The 16461-nt window shown below is 41.8% G+C and overlaps 2 protein-coding genes across 10 annotated transcripts in view; one reads left to right on the top strand and one right to left on the bottom strand.

The window, feature by feature from the left end:
• The window catches only part of ITGBL1 (integrin subunit beta like 1), a 130052-nt gene extending 129568 nt beyond the window's left edge, over window positions 1-484 (bottom strand). The window contains exon 1 of the transcript XR_005699464.1: window positions 273-484. The gene's annotated coding sequence lies outside the window, so the exon portion shown is untranslated. The remainder of the gene's footprint in view (window positions 1-272) is intronic.
• Window positions 485-10943: 10459 nt separating this feature from the next.
• Window positions 10944-16461, top strand: part of NALCN (sodium leak channel, non-selective) — a 236712-nt gene continuing 231194 nt past the window's right edge. For 3 of the 9 annotated variants that reach the window (XM_040055955.2, XM_040055954.1, XM_040055946.1), the window contains exons 1-4: window positions 10944-11047; window positions 11854-11969; window positions 12301-12537; window positions 12968-13092. The gene's annotated coding sequence lies outside the window, so the exon portion shown is untranslated. Of the gene's footprint in view, window positions 11048-11853; window positions 11970-12300; window positions 12538-12792; window positions 12906-12967; window positions 13093-16461 lie in introns of those variants that run through there. The other 6 variants (XM_040055949.2, XM_040055947.2, XM_040055951.2 and 3 more) reach the window with 6 other exon arrangements.

The following is a 16461-nucleotide window of genomic DNA, read 5'->3' as shown; positions in this document are numbered from 1 at the left end:
TGCAGAGCCTCCAACCCAAAGCAACTTCTGCTTTTGCCCCTGATGCAGATGAATCTTGCTCTAGGCCAAGTGCCATTTTATGGCAGACACAGTGCCAGTAACTTGTATCCTTTAATCTGGCAAAATCCCTGGATGCGCCCACAATTCCATTTAGAGTCGTGTTTCAGGGACCCATATGTAATCACGTCTCTACTGTATCAGTGTATTGTGTTCCTGGTTTTATTATATGCTCCTAATTTTCCCAGCTTCTGTCATCATCAGTGCTTCCTTACCTGTGCAGATTTTCCCATCATAGGTCTCACACACCCAGTCGTGGCACTCGCAGAGCGGACCATAGTATTTGCCAGACTCGGTCACTTGGCAGATGCAGACTCCACACTCACACCTGCCTCTGCCATTGCACAGCTTTTCCCCTGGGACGCGGCACCTGAGCTCTGACTCAGCCCGGGACAGCCGGCAGGGAGCAGGAATACCCAAACCGCTCCTGTGGGGGACAGCAAACAGGACAAGCTGCGGTCAAAGCCAGGGGCTGCAGCTGAGAGCCGATGAGAGCTTGGCTCATTTGAAACCACCCTCTTGTCACTGGCTTCAGCCAATACCCAGAATATTGTTCTTACCACTTCTTCACCTATGGTTCCAAATTATTACTTGCCTCAAATCACCCAATTTTCTTCGTTTCCTTCAGAAATCTCATTGCTACCCGCAAGAATGTTTATACTTTATTTTACTTACCTTTTCAACTACATTGGCCTCATCTACTTTCCCATCAGACATATCTGGTATATATGCATAAACACGTATGGTTTGATTATCCATCATGAAACATTTTGATCTTAATTATTTCAAAAAGTTTAGAGACATCATATACATCCCAACATCTGGGTTGCATAACAGGAATATATATCATACAGCACATTTAAGGTTGATTCTAATAAAACATGTTTGCCAAACTAATCCTTCTGGTTGTCAAACACATATGATCCATGCTTTCAATGGAAAAGGAAACCAAAGTAATCATGGCTTTCCGCACAACACTATAGGTTGTGGCTGCGGTTTCGGTAAAGGCAGCAGAATCCAACTCTGGATTTGTGGATTTGCAGCTCTGCTATGCAATTTTGCCATGCACTGGAGCACATGGAGATCAGGACTTTCAGGACATACTCAGGGAAAATCACACTGTCTCATCAGGAGCTGAATCATAGGAAAAAAGAACAAAGGACTGCTCAGGCCAAAAACAGGTCTTCACAAAGTTAAGGAATACTGAAGATGTAGATGAATAGAACCTGCCCTTCTCAGATAGCAGATTTTGCAAGGCTCTGGAGCAGAGGAGCTGCTGGCCCTAGGAGCCAGCATGTGCTGGCAGTGGTAGAGAGTGAAGGGCAGTGCACCTTGCTGTGCCTGGGCACCAAAGTGCAGCAACGAGCAGGTGCTGTCTGCTCCAGTCAGGCAGCAGAATTTAGAGGTTTGGGTGCAAAGAGTCATCACGAGGCGGCTCTTCCCCCTTCACTGCTTGTCAGAGTGTGCATCTTGGGTATCAAACGCATTGTTGCAAATAACTGCAGTCTGCACAGGCACCTACTTACTGAGGCTCCCAGTGACCCAGAGCTCTGCCCAGTGCCACCTTTAAGCCGGCAGAGGAAAAGCCAAGAAACTGCTCCACAGCTCCTTCCGCAACCCCAGCTTCCACGCTCCTGGCTCCTCGCAGTCAGTCGCACCCCCCCGTGAGACGTGAGAGGCGCACTTACCGCAGGGCGGGGGGCCCGGCCGGCAGCGCGGGGCCCAGCAGCAGCAGCAGCCCCAGCCCCAGCAGCCCCAGCATGGTGCGAGCTGCGCCGCGCCGCACCTGGAGCGCTCCTGCGCACGGGCGGACGGACAGACAGACAGACGGGACAGACAGCCGGACAGACCCGGCCGGCACGCGGAGAGCTGCGGGCTGGACAAGCCCGGCTCCAGCGCTGCTCCCCCCGTGCTGCAGTGGCTCTGATTAGCTGCCTGGGAGCGGGATTTGGGCAGCACTCTGGGAAGGAGGCCGGTGCCAAACCCCGAAGTTTACAGTCTAGGCAGGGAAGTAATTAGAAACAGTTGCGCAGCCAGATGGTTTATTTTGATGTTTTAAAAGTGGCCCGTTCACAGATGTGAACGAACTGTCTCGTTCTCCAAGTACAGGCACCGTAGATATTTGAGGTATGTGTATCCCCCTGTCCTTTGACAGACGGCTGCTTGGGATAATCCGTGAAACTTGTACCGGCGAGGAGACAGGACCGGCGCTCCCCAGCTGCAGCATCCCTGCCTGCCTGCTGGAGCACTCCCTGGCGCCTGCCTCCCCAGGTCCGGCCCTTCCCTCCTTCCCCTAAGGTCACCTGCGCACGTCACAGCGCCGTGCGACACTGCGGGCTGCCGACCTACGCCAGCATGAGTGACTGCACATTCAAAGTATTATTAGTTAGCCGTTGCCTAATGCCTTATTAAAACACAGTCCAATACTTCATCTCAGCAGTGGGAGATTTTTGAATTGCTTTAAAACTAAGCTAAAAGGAAGGCTAGTCTCTCCAAATGAATCAACTTTGGCAGATACGGCCACATGCTTCTTTATGCTGTGGAAAAGTTTTTGATCCCTCTGGTTGTCCTGGGAAGTTGCTGATTGCCTGATAGCTCCCTGGGATGGAAAGCTCTTAAAGAAACAAACTTTGACCACAAAAGATGGTAAGTCAGAGGTGTCCCAGTCCATACACACACACATATGTATTTTTAAAGCAGGCAGCTGACAGAAGATTTCACGGTTTCTGAAGACTGTATTGGAGATTGAAGCCCTCAGTAGCTTTCTCATAATGCAAATCTCTTGCTTTAATTTCATATTAAATATTTAATATATCACCAATTATACTGCTCCAGAAAACATTTAAGTTTTACTTAAAATTCTTAGAGGCTTCCTTTCCTATGAGTTTAAGTAGGCGTCGTACATTTTACATAGTGAACTCAAGGCTACAATTTCCAGCATTCCTGCTAACATAACTAGTTCTTCTAGTTATCTTCCTGGAGAAGAGAGGGGAAGGGAAAAAAAAAAAAAAAAAAAAAAAAAAAAAAAAAAAAAAAAAAAAAAGCATCAAGTATCTGACTTTGTTCTGCTGTCCTTAGAGATGGTAAAAGAACCTTTAAAGTCTAATCTGGGGCCTGTTTTCAGTCAAGTATCCACTCCATTGGAGGATAAAACTAAATGGGAACACAAAAGAAGAGACGGGACAAAATCTGCTCTAGTACATTTGTAAACATACATTCTTATTCCCTGAAGATATACAAGTTAAACCCAAACACTATTCCAATGGACTATTAAAACACAAGACTTTTGCATATTTTAGTAAGTTATCTTGAAGTTGTGAAGTGCAAAACTTCACTGTCTACTCAAAGCGTACTAACTTCTTTATGACATATAATTTTACCCTAAAATACAAGCAAGCAGAATTAGGATGTAAAAAAATCTGAAAGCCCCATATACAGCTGTTGCATAGCGAATCTATTTTTTTACCAGTTTTGATGCCCTTTATAGTATAGTTCATATTGCAAATGTGTTAAAATGCTTTCTTGAGCAACACAGATCATAAAAATCCTCTATTGAGTGATCTGTTGGCTTCAGTCCTGTGAATGTTTACAGTCCTGCTAACCCCATGCATTTGACTTACTTTGATGGATCTGGTGTAAAGGGAAGTCATATTGGCAGGCATTTATTTCTGACAATCCTTGAAATTTGAAATCCATGCTTAATGCAGCATGATGTGTTCTATCAGGGTGACAGTTTTTGAAATGTATTTATAATGCTGCAGTAAAAAAATATTTATAAATTAAAACCTTTTACATTACAGGAAGGAGCACTTTTAAGAACAATGTGGTTGTCAGAAATTGTACTGCCTGAAGTCTCAATTTAGAGAGGAATAAATAGAAAGCTTTGCATTTTAAACAATAGTAATTCCCTTTTAGCACTATATTTCTCTTTAATTCATAAATTTAAAGGCTGCCATCTGTTCATCTTCTTCCTTTTTCCCTGAGCAGACTGTTGCTGACAGGTATTCCTAATACTTTCAAGCAGACTACAAACTATAACTTCAAATGTATGAGGAGAAGATATTCACCATGATATGATGAACTTATCACTGTCTTATTTATTTACATCAGTCATGTTTTGAAGAAATACACACCTTTTGGCTGTGGACCTTTTGGAATTGGAGAAGGTATACTTACACAGTTGAAAGGTGCAGTGTTTGAAATGTGCACCCAGAGCTCAAATTTAATAAATGTTTTCATGCGTACCAGTCTCTAATACAATATCTTGGTTCTCCCTTAATGGATTTTAACCATTTCTCAGGTTATTATTTAATCATTTAAGCCTAGAATATTTTTCTGCATGCATGTATCTATATGTCTTTAAAACAAACAAACAAACAATAAATAAATAAATAAATAAACACATGATATGTATGTATTCAGGAGCTAACTGGCTTCCAGACAGACTCTTAAATTCAATTTAAAAGGAGTCAATCTCTTTCTAAATGGGAACCTGACATGCTGCCTTGAGATCTGCTCACTTCCTTTCAGCCACTCCTGTACACAACCCTAAGGAACTTTGCTCTCTACCGGATAACGTACACCTACACAAAGCACAGCACTCGTAAAATGCTGCTTTTCCTATATATTGGAGTTTCAGACTAAGGCTCTAGACCTGTAGGTGCTTGGTAAATGTACAGTTTGACAGTGGTATTGCCACTGCTTGCACTGTAAAAGTAGAAAAGAGAAAGTTATATTGCTGGTGAGTAGGAGAAGCTGGAACACACCTGATAATACTAAACAGCCTTTTCAAAATAGGCAATAGGTTTAAATAATACTTGTCAGACTCAACATTACTTCAAATAAAGATATGGAATAAAAAAAAAAAATAGGTGCTGTTAAGCACACTTACACTTGAACTTCATTTTTTGAGTGTATCCCTGTTACTGTTCTTGATAAAAGTTTGCAGGATTAGGTAGAGAGAGTGGGATAAACCTTTTCCCTGCAATTTTAATGATCAGTAGAGGAACGAGGTAATTTCCTATCCAAACTAGTGAAAGTTATTTTTGTGATTTCATAGTCTTCTGAACTGGATAAAAACTAAGCTGCAAGCCAGGGGGTAGACAAGATAATTCATAGACAGTGATTTTTTTTTTTCTTTTTTTTTTTCTTTTTTTTGGGCAAACAATATCTTTACTTCAACTTTTGCCAATTCTTGCCAGAATTGTTTTCATAATAAATCAAATAAGAATAATATAAAAAAAAAAAAAAAAAAAAAAGCTTTTTTACTGTAAGAGTGGTCTCATGCTGGAGCAGAATGCCCAGCAATGTTGTAGAATCTTCACCATTGAACATAGTCAAAAGCCATTTGAACAGGGTTTGGGGCAACATACTTTAAGCTATCCTGCTCTGGGCAGGCAGGTCAGACTAGACCATCTCCAGAGATCCTTTTCAACCTCAAATATTCCATAATTCTATGACTTTGATGCCATAATGTGCTATTGAAAAAGGTTTGATTTGGTTTGGAGAGGCAGATGGACTCTGTCTACTCCTTCATTACAGCCTCCTAGTGAACATTTTAATTTTGTTGTCATTTTAATAAAGCCATCAGCTTTGCAAAACACATTCCATGCCATTCTTAAATATTTTCTTCTTAATAAATCAAAGTGCACATAAAGTAAACAGTCTAAGCTTAAAAAAGAAAAAAAAAAAGGAAACCATCAAAATCTGTCAAATATTTCCCCTGGGTTTCCATTGAAGCCATTTTAGTAACAGCATGGGTTTGTAAGAATGAAGACTGAGGCATTCAAATGCAGAGGCATCCAGGTACATCAAAATTTACTAAAATTAACCTGAAGTTGAAAATCCCACATATCAAACAAGTTGTTGTTCCTCCACAAAACTTGGAACAAGGAGAATTGTAAGTGTCCACTGATTCTTCTGTCAAGAATATACAATCACTAAACTAGATGGCTGTAAAGATCTATGACAAACCACTTTAACAGCCATGAAGCAAAATACTTGGTGGAGTTAACTAAAATCTGTCTAAATTTAACAGCTCACTGTGCTGGTGAATGTCATCCATGGAAGGGAGCAGGAGACAGAATACACCAGAGCTTCACAGACCTGAAAACCTTGTGTTAATTTTGCTGACATGACATGGAATCTGGGACAGCTGATGGTATCACACAGGGAATACAAATAGCTTTTGGAGTTACAGGATCAAGGTTAGAACAAGATAAAAGCTGAGCTGGTCTGAATGCAGCGGGCCTGAATAGTACAGAATATAAGCTACCCAAACAGTTCATAGGCCAACATTAATCAAGATGTTATTTTGTTATACTCTAGGGTAAAATCTTAGCTTACTCCTTCATGCCTCAGTTGAAACTTTAAATAGGTGGTAGGTCTTTTGTTTGTTCAGTGTTTGCTGGTGAATTCCACTACACAGCAATAATACCCTGCTTTTGCAGAGGCTTTAAGGAAGCAGAAGATATTTAAGCATAATCTTGCAAGGAAGCTCAAAATTCCAGCAACAATAGTGCATTTTAAAACCCCGTCTACTGCATTCTTAACTGTTTAGCATTTCTTTCAGGAAGCAAGTAAAGCTCTGTTATAAACTGACCTAACAGTATCATTGAAGAGCCGAAGAAAGGAAATAAAAAGCATATAATTTTTCACCATAAATTATTACCTTATGGTCAATTTGTGCCTTATTTCTCAAAGGGACAAGGTTTCTTGATGCTGGGAATCTTGAAAAATCAAAACTAGTGGGAAATACTATTTTATTTGTGATCTTTTTAACTTTTTAATTAGTTACCTGAATAAGTAGCAATGAAGGATCAGTCTCATCATTTTGACCAAAGAGCTGTTCGTAAGGATAGCAAATTAAAACAAAAGATGTTGCTGACTTTTTCAGGGCAGAACTGTAATAACTCAGGTTGAGTGCCTAAACTGAACACATGCACACCAGATTCTCCGGGGCAACAGCAACCATCTTATATGGTTTCAATGCACTGTCTTGCACTGCTTGCTGTTAAACCAAAAATGATGGAGAGAAGAAATTAAGAAAAAGGAAGTGTGGAAAAACACCACTATTTCGCTTCTTCTAAGAACTCCGTACCTACTGAAAGCAAACTACATCGAAGTTAGTAGCAGACTTGGGACTCTCCTTAAAGTATGAAATTCAGAAAACCATGCTCCCTATCCTTTATTATGTTGACACAGGTCACAGACACTCAAGAATGACAGTTTTTAACCCATCCCAAAGTTACTCATGAACGTTAACTGAGTGTCCCTTGCTGTCATTTGTCTGTTGTTACTCTGTGACCATTTCTGTTATGGTTGCACACTTCTCAGTGAAGCCACCACTAGCCAGAGGCATAAAGGGCAGACAGGTGAAAGCAAACTGGGCTGCTCAACTCATCTGATTCACATGGGGTCTCAATAATACCAGGGTGCTGCTCAGCATGAGCAGAGCAGGACTTCAGACTATGGGAGGACTTTGTGGTAAGCACCATTAAGATGACTGAGGACTTGGACACCCTGAGGCTAAAGAGCAACAGGCAGGAATTTAGCAGTTTTTGACTTGTATTCTATGCCAAAATGATTAAATCTTACTTTGGGTCTGAAATTTAAATCTAAATTGCTAAATGATATTTTGTGACCTTTTTTAAAAGCTCAAGCGTAATTTCAAAATGAATATTTCATGAATTCTTTTAGTCATTATAGACAGTCTGAAACCTGATCAAGCACTGTGTTCTTTCATAAGCGGTAAATCAAATTTCAACAATGGCAATCTCAAAAAGATCATCTCCTTGGGATGTTTTTAAAATTTGTTTACATTACTCTTCAACTACTTAACAGATACTTAGGGAAAGTAAGGACAATAAAGCAAATAAAGTTCAAATAAATTCAGAAGTAAAACCAAGGCTATCCAAATTCTATAAGGAAACGTAGAATAAATAGATGCTTTGAATTCCCCCTTTTTTAGGGGGAGTGAGCAGGTCTAGGAAACTTTGGTTTGTTAATTACCTTTAATCAAGGAAGATACTACTGTGTTTGAAGATTATGTTACATAAATTAAAGTCCCAGGTAAGGTTGAGAATTCTCCCCTTGAATTCTCAGTACAAATCTTCTGGAATTTTCCAAAATTTTCTTTTAAATGGACATTTTGCCATGGCCAATTTCAAGCATGTGTTGAAGTTTGAAGGATGAATAAGAAAATTCCTTTATCTGGTCTTGATTTGTAGAGATGAGAGGTAAATCTTTACTAAGAAATATCTTTTCTTTTGACCTCTTTAACATTACCATAAAGTAACATTGTAAGATTAACTCCCAAATTCTTTTCTATATGTTTATGGCTTGCTTTGTAGGTCAGTGTGAATTTTCTAAATCAGAATTAAAACAGACTTCAGTCCGAAATATTAGACATTGTTTCAGACTTTAAAAGATTAATAGGTTATTTGCAAAATTATATCAGCAATTTCATAGATACCTGTTTTCTAGTCTATCCTCACATATATATATATGCATATATGACATATATGCCACTCAAGTTCTAAAATGTTCATAATTGCTTTTCCTGTGCCAGATCTGAAAGTCAATTTGTGGTTAAATAAATAGCAAGGCGAGAAAGGGATTTTTCTTGCAAACAGGAGACCTTCACTGTCTGCACAATTCTATGAATGAAAGACTACTGTTTCGCCTTAGCACACAGGCATCTACATCAAGGTATTACGGGTTAAACCCTTCTTCCAGCATTAGCATCATCTGATGCAAGTTGTGCTCACAGACAAGCTGTCAAAGAGAATTCAGTCTTCTGCTGCAAGTGTGGGTCCCCATTAGCAGCTTGTGCTTCACAGAGTAAGGGCAGGTAGTAGTAATATGTTACTGAATACAACACCAGGTAAAAGGAGATGTGCCAAATATGTAAGGAGACGTAATCTATATAATACAACCACATGGAAGGAAATTAATCCCCTCTTTTTGGGAACTAATTAAACACTATCTAAATTACTGCAGCATATTTTGAACCCCCCTCCAACACATGACAGATGCTAATATGTGAATTCAGTGGCAGGCCACCAAGGCAGTTGGAACTGGAGCACTTGCTCCATGAGGAGAGGCTGAAGGAGCTTGGTTATTTCAGCCTGCAAGAAGGATGGGTTTGGGGACACCTAGGCACAGTCTGCCAGATTCTGTGAGGAAGCTGTCAAGAGGATAAAGCTGGGCTATTCCAAAGGGTGCATTGCAGGAGGAGAGACAGCTGACAAGGGAGGGTCAAAGTGCATTTCAGGAAAAAATCTTAAGGAAAGTCCAGTACTGAAACAGGCTTACCAGGGAGGCTGTGCAGTCTCTATCTTGGGAGGTTTTCAAGATCCAACCGGATAAAGCCTTGAGTAAGCTGGTGTGATCTCATCTCTGAGCCTGGTTTCAGCAGATCAGTCATACCAGATGGCCTCCTGAGGTCCCTTCCAACTGAAAAATTATTCTATCGAGAATTATTTTTCAGAGGCCAGTATATTCATAGAAAAAAATGTTACACAAAGCCACATCTGCTGGCAAATGTTGACTTCTTTTGTTTAGATATAGCTGCAATGTTTCACTGTTTGCAACTGTCAGTTTTCATTTATGAGATGCTATCACCAACAGCTTAATGCTGCCTAGCAACTTATTCCAAGTAATGAAACGTTAAGTGGGGAGGAAGAGACAAAATGGGAAGAGTATTATTTGTCAGCACATTTATTCTTAAATTGTTTTGCTTTCCAATTTTCTTTTTCTTGTGAAACATCAGCTGACTGCCATCAAAAACAGCAAACACTAAAATTAGGTGCTTAAATTTACTGGAATTGCTAATGCTGGTAATACATGTAAGTAGTGCTGGCAGGACTGCATCTGTAATGCTGAGGCCAGCTCCCTAACTGGCTTATTAGTTTTTGTTGCCAGCATCAAATAGATATAATTTAAAGGAACCTAATACAATTTATGCCATAGACTTTCCTTCAGCTTTCTGGGATATTTTGCTAAAGGCTTTGTCTTTTGAACCCTATTCCACATCTTTACCATCTCCAGAAAGTTACAAGCTCGTATTATTCCCCATAATCCAGTTTAATTTAAACATAAATTTTGCACAAATTTGTTTTTTATTTGTTGAAGGAGATAAACAGATTTGAACACATCAACCTGATTTACAGAAACAATTTTCCAAGTATTTCCTCATCTGTTTATTTGTGGTATCTCTTTCATAGAATCATTTAGGCTGGAAAAGACCCCTAAAACTATCTACCCCAACAGGTGAAGATATTTTTATGAATTTATTTCACTGTGGAGCTCGAGACTGGGGTTTTACATGGCTCTTCTGGTTAATTTGAAAATTAACAAGACCACCCAGTGAAGTAGGGGCAAAGAAGTGCACCAGTACTAAAAAAAAAGCCCTAAGATGCACAAATAGGGTTTCTTACCAAAATAAGTAACCTGTTCTAGCACTTTAAGGGCATCACGAAAAAAAGAAAAACAAACCCCAAACAATCCAAGAAACAAAAAAGCTGAAGCCCAACAAAACTGCCGCAGCAAGAGGCGCCTCGGCCCGCGCTGCTGTCGGCGGAGGGGCAGTTCGGGCTCAGCCCGATGGACCGCCCGGCGAGCTCCGTCCCGCGCCGGGCACCACTCGTGTGTTTCGGGGCGCAGCGAGCACAGTTCCAAGCCGCCGTGGGGATCACCCCCGGCGGCGGGGCCGCTAAGCCACCTCTCTTCCCAGGCGGATTCTTGAGCAAGGCGGGGGTCTGTCGGTTCCGAGGCGCCCGTGCGCGGTCGGCACGGTCTCCTCCGCACCTGCTCCCTCCCCGCCCGCCCCCGCCGCCGTTGCCGAGAGACTGAGCGCGGCCGCCGCCGGGCGGGCCCCGCCGCCCCGATCCATCGCGGGGAGGGCGGCGTGCGAGGCTGGCGCGGCACCGCAACACCCGCACACCCGCGGGGGCCGCTCCCGACCGCGCCATGAAGGGAGATGCTGGCGGTAGGTCGGAGGCGGCGGGCGCGGCTCGCTCTCGGAGCGCGGTGGGGCCCCGCGCCTCCCCGCCCCCCTCCCCGGCCCCTCGGTGCCGGCGGTCGCCGCGGCCGTGCCGGGAACGCTGGCGGCTCCCAGGGAAGGGACGGGCGCGGCCAGAGGCCCGCCTGGCTCCGCGGCAGGGGGAAGAGGCGGTGGCGGCCGCCCCGGCCCTCCTTCCCCGCGGTGGGAGGGGGCGCTCCGGGCCGGCCGCCGCCGGCCTTTGCCCGCGCCCCGGGCCCTCCGCGGCCTCGTCGCTGAGGCACAGCGGGGCCGTGCGGCCAACAGGCCTCTTCGAGGGGCGCTCATTTCATGGCATGGTTGTGGATGGGGACGGGGTGCCCGCGGAGAGCTCCATCCCCGAGGGGAGCGTTCGGCTGTTTCGCAAGGGTTGCGGGCTTGGCGTGGCTGGAGCGAGCGATGTACCCAGGCCTGGGCTAAATCTATTTAACGTGCAGTGTCAGGGGGTCGTACACCGAATAGAGAGAGAGAGAGAGATGCTTAATGTTTTTATTTGTTATTGACGTCTTTTTATTTTACTGCTCTCAGTAAAATCAGAGACATATTTCTAGAAAGGATCAAGGTTTCTGATGGCCTTAACATGCAAACGTAGCTTTTAAGTCAGCTATGATTTGGTAGGTTGTGTGTTGTTGCATCCAGGTATATACTTACACCGAGAAAACACTAACTAAATGTTCTTTGAGTCTTTTGTGTTGTCTTAAGCATTATCAATTTCCTGGTTCATTTCATTCTTCCTTTTCACTTTCCTTCCCCAGCAGCCCCATTCTACCTACCCTCTGAGTGATCAACAGAGAAATGATACATTTTAACAATGTACTGTGCTCTGCTGCATGAATCACAGAAGCTGAAGTTTCTAAACTTTGGGAAGGGGGTGAGAAATCACGGTTTTTGACTTGTTTTCACTGGATGCTAGAAGTCTCCAGCTCTCTTCAAGTATATACATAAAACTTTGGAGACTTTTAGGAATAGTTGGGTTTGTTGTCATTTGGTGAGGTTGTTTTGGGTTTTGTTTGTTTGTTTACTATTTTAGCTTGGTATCTTTCAAAAATGTAACAATTGGCGTATCATTTGTGCTTTAGTCTTCTTGTTTGGTGCATTTGTTTTATTTTAATCTGAAATGTGGTCTATCACAGTTCATTGCCATTTAAGCTATACCGCCTGGAAATATAACTTACTCTGATTTGATTTATTTCCGGCTACAGGATACTGCTGATACCATGAACACTATGTAGATCTGTATGGCATTCATCCAAACCTGAGTATTGAGTCAAAGACATTCTGTGTCTTAAATCTTCACAGGAGAAGATGAAAACTTTCACACTGTGTTGTAGAGACTAATGGGCTGGACCTGGCCCTAGAAGACCAGAAGTTCCGTGTCATGATTGAGATGGAACTCGTACTGGCTTCTGGGGAGTTGGGCTTCCTCCCCATCTGCCTAGGTACTTAGGAGTTCAGTCTCTTACAAATAAGGTTTCTGGTGTGCTTATGAATAAACTGGAGTTGTTGCATTCAAAAATAATTTTTACTGTGTTATTAAGAGAAAGCTTCCATGGTTGGATCTCCTGTGGGTTTTGAACACAAAGTCTTTTGGGGATAAAGAGTAAAGTCAGCCTAATGTGGGTGTTACAGGTTGAATCATATTTTCTTTCCCTTTCAACCTTTCTCTTTTCTCCCTTTCATTACCCTCATAACCATAGCATCTTTTATTTCAACTGAAGTTTTCTGGATTGATTAAATACTGAAAAATACCTTTATTTGCAAAATACCAATCCTAAACTACAGCTGCAAATTGTATTGCTTCTACTAGGTAATTTCTTTTTCCTTTCTTTATTTTCTGTGATTTTTTTTTTTTCTCTGTTCATGGTGAAGACAATCAAGTAGTGAAACATTGCTCAAAATACCTCCTTTGTTGGAGGTTTTCAAGACCAGACTGGAGTAACCTGAGTAAACTGCAATAGCCTGGGCTGTCACCAGAGCTGATACTTCTTGAGCAGGTACAACTGGAGACCTTCTGAGGTCATAGAACCAAATAATGGTTTGAGTTGTAAGGAACCTTAAAGATCGTCTAGTTCCACCCCCATTGCTGTGGGCAGCACCTTTCACTAGACAAGATTGCTCAAAGCCCTATCCAGCCTGGCGTTGAATACTGTCGGGGATGAGACATTCACAACTTCTCTGGGAAACCTGTTCCTGTGCCTCATCACCCTCACAGTGAAGACTTTCTTTCTAATATCTAATCTAAATTTAACCTCCTTTATCTTAAGGTCATTTGCCCTTATCCTATCACTACATATCCTTGTGAAAAGTCCCTCCCCAGGCACTGTAACCCCCTTTAGGTACTGGAAAACTGCACTGAGGTCTCTCTGGAGCTTTCTCCAGGCTGAACAGCTACAGCTCTCTCAGCCTGTCTTCATAGGAAAGGTGCTCCAGCCCATCTTTGTGGCCTCCTCTGGACTCATTGGACTCATTCCAGTAGATCAACATCTTGCATTGAAGGCCCTGGAGCTGGGCTGCTGGAGAACCTACGTGGGGTCTCACAAGAGCAGAATTGAGGTCCTTCCAACTTGAACTGGCTTATGGTTCTATGAATTCACTTTTCATCTTTTTTTTTTTTTTTTTTTTTTTTTTTTTGGTTTTTTTTTTGGGTTTTTTTTGGGTTTTTTTTTGGGGGGGGGGCGGTGTTTTTTGTTGTGTTTTTTTTTTTTTTTCCTTCCCTCCAAAAATACCCCTTTATGTACAGTACCTAAAGTACCAGAGGTGGCTATGGTGCAACTTCTAGGAACTGCTCTGCAGCAAGGGCATATCAATGACTTTGTTTCAAAGGGTAGATAGGAGGATAAAAAAAGAAAAAGTCCTAATTCTGATTTCTGTTTATAGGCATTAACTTTTTTGATGGCAATTTCTAGAAGGATAGAAAAGGAAGAATTTGGGAAGGAAAGATGATCTGGAATAACTATTTTAGCAAAAAGTGTAATAAATCTAAAAGAATATAAGCACCATTTATTTTAATTTTTATGTTTTTAAATAGTGAAAAGATGGATATACAAGGTTCTAGGCACACTAGCATCTAATTAATGATACAACAATGATAGAAAGGAATACAGGTGACCTCTCCCCTGATAAGTAACAGCTGTGTTAATTGCACAATTCAGCCTCTGCCCAATGAGTCACAGTTATATCCAATGAAGATAAGTGTGATAAAAGGGTGTGGGTTGGCTAGTGAGAGGAGGATCATAAAGGAGGAGGGAATTTGAGGAAGAGAGAATTTGAGGAAGAGGGAATGAGAGTGTTAAGAAGAAGGGTCCTGAGGCAAGAGGATCTCTGCTGTGAGGTCAGTTTGGGTTTGCAGTTAGAGCCTGTTGTTGGAACCTGCAGTCACAGTCTAGCTAGGTAAAAGCCTGCAGTCAGAGCAAACTAATACATGAAATCATAGTTTAGCAGGAAATAACCAGCAGTCAGAGGCTGCAAGGGAAACCTACAGCAGGAGCTTGCTGCAGCCAGGATCAGTGAACGGTTGGAGTCAGGATGGCCAAACTGTAAGGAAGAATAAACCAGCACTCTTTTTGTGCTGTGATAAACAAGAAGTCTGTGTCTTGGCTCACTTCTACTCTCTAATAAGAGGGCTGCTGCAACACAACAAAATCCCAGAAACATTAAAATCACCACTTAAGAAGGCATGTTGCCAGCTGTCTGCCTACAGAGAAGCTCCTATCCACCCCTGTATCATTCTTGGAAGGATGCCCTCATTCTTCTTTTAAAACCCTGAAAAGTTGATCCCCAGTACTCACAGCATGTTACTAATGTGGGGTATTATATAGAGCAGGTGGGTTGCTCCCTGAATCCCCTTAAACAGTGACCCGGTACTGCATATCCCCTTACTTTCACAAAAGACTAAACACAGTTTCCACAGGGACATAGGTTATGCTGCAAATGCAAATTCCAGAGTACTGCTCTCTGTTTTTTCCAGCATGATTCTTACTAAGGATGTTGCTACATGTCTTTTTGTCAGCATGAGCTCTGACATATATTTATATCGACTACATTGCAGTTGACCAATCCTAGATCCGCAAATGGTGGGTAGGTGGCCCCACAGTCAAAGTGAACTTTTGAAGCAAACCAGCTGTTAAACTGTGCAAATGTATTTGTGCAGGAAATACACTGCCACTGGTGTATAATTACTGTGCATTCAGAGGCCATCATTACATTTTAGCATTTTATCAGCCATTCTGGCAGTATAATTGTAGGACTTGGAAAGCTATCATGCTGACCGGTCATGCCAACAACCAGCCTGTTAGGGGGAGGGTGCTCACCAGTCTTGTGTCTTGGTTTCCACTGAAAAGCAGAAGCTGGCTACTTCTACAGGGAAATAGCTGCTTCATGCTTAGATGTGTTCTACCTTTGTGATGCATGGTGAGCTGGGACTTTGGAATATGAGAGTGTACCTGCTCTTAATACAAAGGTCACTTTGGAGTGACTTGGATCTCTATTTTGTATGTAAAAGAAGTGTAGTGGAATGTGACATAAGCATCTTTTGAAAAATCATCTTCAGTTGTTCTGGCGCTTTTTTTTTTTTTTAACTCAACCAAATCCTTTAATTAAAAAAAAAAAAAAAATCTGGGGAAGCTAAGCAATTAAAATTAAAACGTTTAATTTGTGACTGCATTACTGCACCATGTACATGTATGTGTAGTTTCTTCAGAATTGTATATTGCAGATGTTAGAAAGTTAAAGTAAAAAAAACAGCAGTATGTGACAGTAGCGGTGGACTGCGTATCTGATTCACAAGAGATCTGCCTTTGTATGCAATGAGATATTTGATTCTGCTTGCTGAGGATTATTTTGGCAAGATCTGAGAGGAAGAATTTATATGTAAGAAATAAATATTGTAAGAACATTGTCCTTAGTTAATAATAAGGCAAAACACAGGAAAGGAGTTGGGAGCAAAGAGCTGAAGTCTGAACACCTGTCTTAAGACTAAATGTTCATATACTGACAGCCTCAAGCAATTTTTAAACCTTTCTCAGTTATGAACCCCAGTCCTGGTGCTTTTGGTGTGCAATCCTGTTAGCAAGTACAAGATACCATCAGTCATTCTTTCCTACCTGTAGCAAAATGATTTGCAAATGTGAATGTAATTGATTTTTAGAATATTTCCATCAGTGTACCTTCTTTGTGATGAAACAGCATTATTTTTAATAAATACTAAGGTTTGGTCAGATATTAGCAGTGTATCATGCTTAAATAACAAAGAGACCTTTCAGAACATTTCATCAGATGCAATAATGATACTACACAGAGAAAAAGTATTGAAATAAGAAAAAATATTGAAATAATTACTTGAACTTATTTATGAGTTAATAGCA

The sequence above is a fragment of the Hirundo rustica genome, chromosome 2, assembly GCF_015227805.2.
Source record: "Hirundo rustica isolate bHirRus1 chromosome 2, bHirRus1.pri.v3, whole genome shotgun sequence".
NCBI lineage: Eukaryota > Metazoa > Chordata > Aves > Passeriformes > Hirundinidae > Hirundo > Hirundo rustica.
The sequence above is the reverse complement of the archived record's forward strand: the minus strand, read 5'-3'. Positions and strand labels throughout refer to the sequence as shown.